Source organism: Urocitellus parryii, chromosome 6 (assembly GCF_045843805.1).
Source record: "Urocitellus parryii isolate mUroPar1 chromosome 6, mUroPar1.hap1, whole genome shotgun sequence".
Taxonomy (NCBI): domain Eukaryota; kingdom Metazoa; phylum Chordata; class Mammalia; order Rodentia; family Sciuridae; genus Urocitellus; species Urocitellus parryii.
In genome coordinates this window covers 176028947-176038147 of record NC_135536.1, presented here as the reverse complement: position 1 = coordinate 176038147, position 9201 = coordinate 176028947, and positions in this window count along the sequence as shown.

Here is a 9201-nt window from a genome sequence, read left to right as displayed (position 1 = left end):
CAGCTGGTGACTTCCCAGGCGTCAAAAATTAACAGCCACGACATTTTATTCTGAGGAATTAATGGAAAATTTTACATGGTGGTGTAAAATGCAGGGGACAAGTTGAAGGACAGGATTCTTCATCGAAGAGCTCAGCCCCTCATCTGCATCTGCTCTGAGCAGGGAGCCACAGGGCCTCAGGGCCTAGAGGGGAGGTGCGGGGGCCAGGCTCCAAAGCCTCACATTTGACCCTGCTCTGATGAGCTGGCATCCTTCCTGCAGGCCTCTCTTCCCTTGAAATAATAGCTGTGGTGAGAACTGCAGCCCAAGGGGCAGCGGGCCTAGGTTCTACTTCTGGTTCTGCCTCAGTCTCTCCATCTGTGAAATGGCCACAAGCGCTCTGGGAACCCTCTGGCCCCTGGGTTAGATACAAGGTGTCCCCCAAAAGCTCACCTGTGAGATAATGCAAGCCTCTGCAGAGGCGGAACCACTAGATTACGAGAGTCGTAACTTAATTAGGGGATTAATCCACTGATGCGGACTAACTGGGTGGTAACTCTAGGCAGGTGGGTGTGGCAGGAGGGAGTAGATCCCTGGAGGTGTGACTGTGGGGTTCATATTTTTCTCTGCTTGCTGATTGCCTGTCCTGAGCTGCTTTCCTCCACCACCTTCTGCCGTATATTCTGCCTCACTCGGGCCCAGAGCCATGGAGTCGGCAGACCATGGACTGAACCTCTGAAACCTCGAGCCAGAATAAGCTTTTCCTGCTCTAAGTTGTTTGTTTGTTTTTGGTACCAGGGGTTGAACCCAGGGGTGCTTAACCACAGAGCCCCATCCCCAGCCCTTTTTTATATTTTATTTAGAGACAGGGTCTTGCTGAGTTGCGGAGGCTGACTTTGAACGCACAATCCTCCTGCCTCAGCCTCCCAGGTTTCTGGGATTACAGGCGTGCGCTACTGTGCCTGGCTTCTAAGTTGTTCTTGTCAATCCTTTGGGTCACAGCCGAGAAAAGCCGACGGAAACACACGGTCATGGTTTTCACCTGTAAACCTGAACAAGAACCTGAGCTTCGGAGCTGAGCAGACCTGGGCTCAAATCCTAGTTCGGCCACTTATTGGACTTCTAGCCTCAGTCCAGTCCCCTTTTGGAGCCTCAGCTTCCACCTCTGTCAGGCTGACTGGAGCACCTGGACCCTGGTTCATCCCGTCTCCTAGTTTGGGGACCTCCCTGGTGAACTGAACTCCCAGGGACACAGGCTCTAGCTACTCCTAGTTCTCTCTTTCTTTTTTCTTTTCTTTTTTTCTTTTCTTTTTTTTTTCTTTGCTCTGTGTGTGTGTGTGTGTGTGTGTGTGTGTGTGGTGCTGGGGATTGAACCCTGGGCCTTGTGCATGTGAGGCAAGCATTCTGCCAACCAGGCTATCTCCCAGCCTCCTCCTGTTTCTACAAGCACTCACTGCCCGCAGGCTAGTGAGCCCTCAACTCTTACCCACCTCCACGCGTGGGTCGGGTGGATTATGTTACCCACAGCCCAGTGTGGAGGCCCCCTTTGGAACAAAGAGCAGAAGCAGCGCTCATATACTCTCTAGAGGGTAGGATGAAGGGGCAGGGAGGACAGACGACTTTTTGATTTTGTTTGGAGTGCCAGGGGTAGGACTCAGTTGTGCCCTGCCACTGAGCTACATCCCCAGCCTTTTATAATTTTTTATTTTGAGGCAGGGTCTCACTAAGTTGCTGAGGCTATCCTTGAACTTTCGATCCTCCAGTCTCAGCCTCCCGAGTCACTGGGATTAGAGGTGTGTGTGCACCACCACATCCAACTTCACAGACAGGTTTTTAAGAAATGTATAATTTGGGCTGGGGTTGAGGCTCAGTGGCAGAGCGCTTGCCTTGCACATGTGAGGCACTGGGCTCGATCCTCAGCACCACAAATAAATAAATACAAAAAAATTTTTTAAAGAAATGTATAATTTAAGTCTATTTGGGAAAGGCCATATCTAATTCAGAGATCGTGTCTCTGCTTTTTCCTTAAAATGTTTCTAAAATCCAAATTTTGAGTATATCAACATATTTATTTTAAGAGTAAATATTAATATTTGAGCTAATATTGATGATGAATTTCTCGGAGGGGCAGTAAGCCCTGCGTAACATCACACTTCTCTGGGGCTTTCTGTCCCCGCTAGAGCCCTACTGGTCCCCTGCCCAGCCTTTCTCCAGACCATAGGTGCTGTGCCTCTGGACTCTTCCTCAAAGTCCTTCCACTGAGCACCCAGCACCATCACAGGTGCTGTGTGGTCCCCACCCTGACCCCTCCCACTCATGTGAGGCAGAGTCCCAGGTGCCAACAGCCCCCCTGGGGATCCTCCCCGTGGAACCCGAGTCTGTCCCCTCCTCTTGAGGTCTGCTGCTCTCTCCCTAGCTCAGGCTGTCACTTGACACCTCCCTTCCTCAACACCCTGCCCTCACATCCCTCCCCTGGCCCCAACAATCACTGGCTCCCTAGGGCCCAGGCCAACACCCCCACTCCTCAGCACCAACGCAGTGCAGGGCCCGACCCCTGAGGGTCTCTCCAGCCTCATCACTGGAGCATTAGGTTCTAGTGACGGTCACACAGCTCCACAGCCCTTTTACAACATCCTAACACCAAGCTTTGGCTCACGCTGTGCCCTCTCTCTGACATACCTTCCTCCTCTTGCCTCCCCTACCTCATCTCCACATCCTTTGTACCTCACCTTCTAGCCGGGTTCAGCCAATTGGCAACACTGTTCAAAAGTGTGTCATGAAACTCCAGGGCAAGGGTGCAGCCCACAATCCCACTATTCAGGAGGCTGAGGCAGGAGGATCACAAGGTTGAGGCCAGCCTGAGAAACTTAGTGAGACCTTGTCTCAAAATTTAAAAAGGCTGAGAGTGGACTGAGGCTGGGGCTCAGTGGTAGAGCGCTCACCTAGCACGTGCGAGGCCCTGGGTTTGACCCTCAGCACCACATACAGATAAATAAATAAAGGTACAGTGTCCAAATGGAGGGGAAGAAGCCTCACACAGTAGAGGAACCCAGGTTGGCTCCCCGGGGAGAGGAGGTGAGCAGGCTGGCAGAGGAGGAGTGCGGAGTCTGCGAAGAAGGAAGGAACCGTTCCACAGCAGAGAGCCCAGCGTCCGCAAAGGCCTGGGGCTGCCAGGTCTAAGGAGGCTTGACTCCTCCCAGGGGCTCCTTTGCCATGAACTAGATCTGGAAGGTTCCCAACCCTCCACTGCGCTGCCTGGAGGAGGGCCTCTCTGAGGACCAGGACTTGTTTATGTGGTTGTAAAATGAAAGCCAGGCCAGGGCTGGGCAGGAAGAGCGGAAAAGGAAGCAGAGGGGGGCTGTCCTCCGGCCCCAGGGCCCTGAGCCCGCACCTCCCCTCTGCCCAGCTCCTCCAACACAGTTCCTCCCAACCACACACAGTGGGCACCTGCTGTTTGCCACCCCCTGAACCAGGTGCCAGGGATTCAGCTGCTAAAAAGAAAAAGGCCTCCTGTCGGCCAGAGATAGATAGGCCAGAGGGGCTGCCGCCAAGGTGGCAAGAACCCTGGGGCCATGAGAGCCAGAGGAGGCCCTGACCCGGCCTGGAGGTGGGGGGAGTGAGAGGGCTGGGTGGGGCGGCCTCCAGGGTAGAGGCCAGGCTGCTGCCTCAGCAGAACCCCCCCCCCAACCATGGCACAAGACCCCTCTGCCTTTCTAGGGGGCTCCATCTCTGCCAATGGTCCCTTTGAAGATTCCTTCTCTCCTGCAGGGATGGGACAATAACTGGGACAATAACAGCTTATGATCCAATAATTCTCCTTTCTCCTCCGTCCCCTGCTGGTTTCCTGCTTATGGAGAGAGGATAGGAGGAGGGGTTGGGAGGTGGCTGGGACCGCAGAACTTGCTGCTCTGCCTCGAGGGTGTGTCCAGCCTCACGCTGAATCTGCTCCTTAGAATGTGGGGTATCCCGTGCCTTTGCCTGACCCCAGTCACTATTTCTGGGGCCACAGAACACTTTAATCCGGGATCATCCTGCTACGCACACAAAGATGTTCACTGGCCCCTGATCTGCAAAAACTGGAATCAACCCTAGTGCCCAATAGTGGGAGAGGATGAGAACCCACAGGAGCAGGGACAGCATCTTTATTTCTCATGGTTACATCCCCAGTGCCTAAGGCACACAGTAGGTGCTCAGGAAACATCTGTGGAAGAAAAGAAGGGGAGAAGGAGAAAAGGAAGAGGAAAACTCTGAAGGGCTCTTCCAGAATCCCAGAGATGGCCCCTTCAGCGGAACTGAGAGGCCGAGCCTCCAGAGGCGGTTATTGTTCATTTTTAAAACTTCCATCAAATGACTCCAAAATTCAATTCCACCCTGAATGTTTTTCTTTTTCATTTTCGCCCTCCACCATCTTCTTAACACTCTCTGTTGAATTTCCTGTTTGGAGAGGCTGATTGAATTGTGGCTCTGGGGACTTGTGACAGTCACTTTAGACACTTAGAGTTCCCATCACGCTGCTGCCATCCCAGCCCCCCTGCCTTAGTGCCAGAGAAACCATCTCTTGTGAGAGCTGATTACATCTTTACAGCCCAGAACGTCACACTCTACAACAGGGGCTGTAAAATCAGAATCCTCTGGGACTTGCGTAGTCCAGTGAACATACTAAATGCTCGTTTAATGGGAAAAGCCTGATTAGGAAAAATTCCAGCGCTGGTGACGTCATTGGAGAATCACCAGGAAGAGTCTGGGAAGGCTATGGAGTCACCTGGCCAGGAGTCCAACGTCCCTCGGGCCCTGGGGTTTCCACAGTCCTCTCTCCAGAGAGAGCAGCAGCCAAGGAAGTCCTTGGGGGTGAACCAGCGTGGAGGGTTGAGAGGGATGTTCATTGTTTGAGCACCTACTGTGTGCTAGACACAATCTCACAGAATCCTAGGAAGAACCCTATCAGGGAGATTTATTTCCACCCTTTTACAGAGGGGGTTTCCTGCAGGGTCTCAAAGGCTGAAGCAGTGGGAGCAGGTGGTGGCATGCCGCAGTCCGGCTGCAGCAAAATAACCCGGGAGGTGAGGAGCAACTTGTGTACACTAATACAGCAGGAGTGGGAGCCGTTTATTGTGGGACAGGAGGGGTATATATACCTTACACACTCCTTACCTTAATTAACATAAACTAGATACAGCAGTCAACCAATAAGGAATCTCCACACTTAATGGCTCGCTGGCGCCATCTCACAAACCACTCCCTCTGGCAAAATGCCAGGCGCTATTCCGACTTGTTTACAGACCTTATCAGTGGCACAACTTGTAATCCCAGCAATTTGGGAGGCTGAGGCAGGAGGATCAAGAGTTCAAGGCCAATCTGGGCAATTTAGTGAGATCCTGTCTCAAAAAATAAAAAGGACTGGGGTGTGGCTCAGTGGTAGAGCACCCCTGGGACCAATCCCCAGTACCAGGGAGAAAAGGGGAAAAAAAAAAAAAAGCCTAGGTCAACTCACTTCTCTTATTCCCAGGACCCATTGGTGATCCCCGATCTAGAAAGAGATGAGAAAGGGACACACAGGAAAGAGAGAGATTGCAGAAGGAGGGGGCAACATGGGAGGCTACCAGGAAGTGAAATCAGGTAGGGCACGAAGGGCTTGTGCCATGCAAGTACACATTGGGCCACACATGCACGCACACACAAGAAGTATGCACACACGTGCTCACAGACACACGGGTGCACGTGCATGTACTAGAACAAGCACGCGGGCCCACATGCACCCCTTTCCATACACAGGGGTGACACGAGCGAGGAGGAAGGCGAACACGCACACGCAGACATGCGCACTCAGCCCCACGACGTGTGTCTGCACGCAGACGGGCACACGCGGGTGCACGAAGCCCGCGCCCTCCCAGGGTCCCTGCCCACACCTCACAAAGCCCTGCGGGTGCCAACCCAGCAACCAGCGACTCAATAAATATGACAAACAGCCCCTCCAGATGGCGCCGCACACGCCCCACTCCTCATGCTCGGAGGAACGGCACTTTCTATGCCAATAAATCCTCCTGTTTGGAAACATTTGCCTTCTTAATTGGCCCGTTTATGGGTAAAATATGTTCCTGGGCACAGCTCCGCCAGAACGGGCCGCGCCGCAGGAGGCGGGGTCTCACGCCCCGCCCACCGGCCCCGCCCACCCGCTCCCGGGACGCGGCCGTGGGAGGTCTGGGCCTCCCGGGGCCTCTCCGCCCCGCGCCTCGGTGTCTGATCTCTCCCGGAGGACTCACACTTGCTGAGGCGACTGCACCAGCGCCGAGGTCTTCGAGGAGAATCCTGGGGCCCTCACTGTCATTTCTCTGTGAGGTGTGGTCCACTGTGACATCCCCGGAGTGGGCTGAAGGGTGGCCCCCCCCAGAGGATATGTCCACACTAGACCCCGAGACCCTGAGAACGTGACCTTAGTGGAGAAAAAGTCTTTGCAGATACAATTGAAGGTTTCGAGGTACCATCTTGAATGGGGCTGGGGATGTGGCTCAGTGGTAGAGCACCTGCCAGGCATGCACCAGCCCTGGGTCCCTTCCCAGCGCCACCCAGGAAAAAAAAGAAAAAAGAAAGATCTTGAAACCCCCCAGTGGCCCCGAATCCAATGACAAGTGTCCTTACAAGAGAAGACAGAGAGAACAGGAAGTGATGAGAGATCAGAGGCTTCAACCCCAAGGGCTGCGGGCTGTCGCAGCAGGGCAGCCCCCCAGAAGAGGCAAGGAAGGACTGTGCCCTAGAGCCTCTGCTGACAGCTTGCCTGGAGACCTGGGCCTCCTGGGCCCGAGGGAGTAGCTACTGTGGTTTCAAGCCAGCCAATGGGAGGGGATTTGCTATGGCAGCCTCAGGGACGGGATCCACCCCCTCATTTACACGGAGGCGTCCACACCTCCTGTGGGTTCTGCGGGAGATCCACGCTGGAGGTGGGGAAACTGAGGCCCTCAGAGGCCAGGGCATCATCCAGTGCTGACCAGCCCCCGACCCTCCTGGTGCTGCATCTCCTGGCCGGTCCTCTCTGGGCGCAGAGCAGGCAGCTACACCTTGCCCAGAGCAACCTCCTCCTCACCTGGCCCCCACCCCAGGCAGGGGCACTGATGTCCATTCCCCCCTTGCTCAGCAAGCCTCTCTCTAGCTCCTGGGTCACATCCCACCGCAACTCCTGGGATTTCCAACCCACTTAGCCAGCCTGCCTTGGGGGAGGGGGGATGGCGGAGGCTGGGCGCAGTTACTTCCCAGGGCCAGGAGACACAACCAGGCCACAGAAGGCCCTGGTTCCTCTTCCTCTCTTGTCCTTAAGAGCTGGTGTATAGTTCAGTGGCCCCACTGTGCCTGGGGGCCACGGTGGGTGGGAAGTAGGAGTCCCCCACTGGGTGACTTTGACCAACTCATTCCCTCCTCTGAGCCTTCACATATTCAACTACACAACGAAGATCATAATAATAACCACTCCTGCTGGGCACAGTGGCACATGCCTGTAATCCCAGCAGCTCAGGAGGTTGAGGCAGGAGGATCTCGAGTTCAAAGCCACCCTCAGCAATTTAGCAAGGCTCTAACCCTGTCTCTAAATAAAAATGAAAGAGGGCTGTGGATGTGGCTCTGTGGTTAAGATGTGGCCTCTGGGTTCAATCCCTGGTACCAAAAATAAATGAATTAATAATTATAATGATAATAATTACAATAATAACAACCATTCCTAAAGGTCGCTGTGAGAAAATGGTGGAAAAACTCCAGGGAGCCCTTCTCAACATGCTGGGCACCCAATAAGTGCTTAATAAATGCTGGCAGGTAATAAAGAGAGCTTACAGGCCTGTAAGAAGGGGCGCTTAGCCTCTGGCTGAAGGAGGTCACCCGACCAAAGAAAGGCCAGGGTGACAGCAGAGCCAGGGACAGGCAGGCTGCACCAGTGGCCGATGGCCCCATGGGGCTGCAGCCCGCCCCCGTGCTCCACACAGGACACCAAATCCCTTGCTCGTGACTGTGACTCAGCTTAGATGCTGCTCTCAGAGCCTGGGGGTGGCCCAGGGTGATCCACGCACAGGGAGGAGGGGAGCTGGGGATATCATCTGGATTTACGACCAGTGTGACAGCCAAGGTTCAGAGTCTGGCTAATATGAACGTAAACCAGGTTATTAACATGCAGCCAAGAGGTGTTGACTAAGGTTAAATGTAGGGAGCACAAAGGAGACCTGTAATAGTGTTGTCACCAAACCTTTCACAGTTCTCTAGAAACACTGAGTGCACCATCCAGGCCAGGGCTGCGGTCTCCCACCCCCACTGCAGGCAAAGCCACACAATACCTGTAGATACAATGGCAGCTGCTCTTGTGGAACTTACGGTAGGCAGGCGGGGAGACTGAGGCCTGCAGAGGGTCAGGGCATCATCCAGGACCCAGGCCCTGACCCTTTTTGTGCTGCACCTCCATGTAGACAGTACCTTATAAGTAAACGTGAAATTTCAACAGCAATGAGAACTGAGCAGGGACACTCAAGTGACAAACTATGAGAATATATACCAAAGGAACCAAGGGTCAGGGAAACAGACCAGGCAGAAGGCTTCTCCCAGCTCATAAGGGCAGATGGAATTCAGGGAAGTGACAAGACCTGGCTTAGATATTCAAACACACCCCTGGCTGCTGGGTGAAGGATAGTTTATAGGGGGTCAGGGAGATACAGGAAGGACAGAGAAGAGGTCATGACTGGCAAGTGATGCTGGTGAGCTGGATCAGAGACAGCACACATGTCACCAGTGTGAGACTATGCAATTACACAGGGCCCTCAGTCAGAAGGGTAGAGTTTAAGACTCTATTATTTCTGTCTTGAAATTCTTAATAATTTTGGAGCCACAGGCAGTGTGTTTTCATTTTGCACTGGGCCCTGTGGGTTAGTGACCAGCCCTGACCCAAGTAGCCTCAAAGACACCTCAAAGCCTTAAAGACACCTTTCCCCACTGTGTGCTGCAGCTGCTGTCCCACCTCCCAGAGCCAATTGGTTCATTTTGATTTTTTTCTTTTTAAAAGAAATGGTTTGAAGGGGCTGGGGCTATAGCTCAGTTGGTAGAGTGCTTTCCTTGCATGCACAAGGCCCTGGGTTCGATCCTCAGCATCAAAAAAATGGTTTGCAACTCGCCATTTAGGGAATTTTTGCAGCAAACATTAGCCCCCAGACCCAAGGCTGTCTTTATCAGCTATTCCCAGAAAATATCTAAGGTCCA